Source organism: Bison bison, unplaced genomic scaffold (assembly GCF_000754665.1).
Source record: "Bison bison bison isolate TAMUID 2011002044 unplaced genomic scaffold, Bison_UMD1.0 scf7180017864362, whole genome shotgun sequence".
Classification (NCBI taxonomy): Eukaryota; Metazoa; Chordata; class Mammalia; order Artiodactyla; family Bovidae; genus Bison; species Bison bison.
This window is the reverse complement of record NW_011494934.1, coordinates 5563002-5564122: the sequence shown is the minus strand read 5'-3', so window position 1 is coordinate 5564122 and position 1121 is coordinate 5563002.

Genomic DNA, 1121 nt, shown 5'->3' with positions numbered 1-1121 from the left:
GGTGGGCTGCCATCTATTCGGTCACACAGAGTTGGACTTGACTGAAGCGACTTAGCAGCAGCAGCAGCAGCACAGTAAGTCCAGTTACCATCCGTCATCATACAAAGACATTAAGTTATATTGAGTATATTCCCCACAACGTACATTTCATCCTGTGACTCTTTTATTTTCTAACTGCAAGTTTGTATCTCTTAATTTCCCTTACCTTTCACTCATGTCCCCATCCCCATTGGCAACCACCTGTTTATTCTCTGTATCTGTGACCCTGTTTCTGTTTTGATGTATTTGTTCATGTTTTCTTTTTTAGGTTCCACATTTTCTTTAACTATTCATCTATTGACAGGCATCTAGTTTACAATCATATCTTGGGTATTGTTAATAATGCCAGGAGTGAAATTTCTGTGTTGTATGCCAGTTCTATTTTAAAACTTTTGAGGAACCTCCCTATTGTTTTCTTTAGTGATTGCCCCATTATACATTCCCACCAGCAGTCCACAAGTGTTCCTTATTCTCCACATCCTCATCAACACTTCTTATTTCTTGACTTTTTGATGGTAGTCATTCTAAAAGGTGTTAGGTGATATCTCATTGTGGTTTTGATTTGCATTTTCCTGATGTTGGACTTCTTTTCATGTGCCTGTTGGGCATCTGTATGTCTTCTTTGGAAAATAATTTTTGAATATCAACACCTTACTGAAAATACCTTTTTGAAATATATTCTCCCACTCAGTAGGTTATCTTTTGGTTTTGTTGATGATTTCTTTTGCTGTGCAAACCTTTTTCAGTTTGATGTAGTCCCATTTGTCTATTCTTGCTTTTGTTTCCCTTGCCTATTTTGCTAGGAGATGTGTTAAAAAATGCTAAGACTGATGTCAAAATCCATAATGCTTTTTTTTTCCCTAAGTTTTTACAGTTTTAGGGCTTACATTCAAGTCTTTATTCCACTTTGTGTTTGTTTTTAATATATTGCTTGAGAGAGTGATACCATTTCATTCCTTCACGTGTATATATTCAGTTTTCTCAACACCATTTATTGAAAAATTGTCTTTTCCACCACTGTATAGTCCTGTTTCCTTTGTCATAGATTAGTTGATAATACCAGTGTGGGTTTATTTATAAAT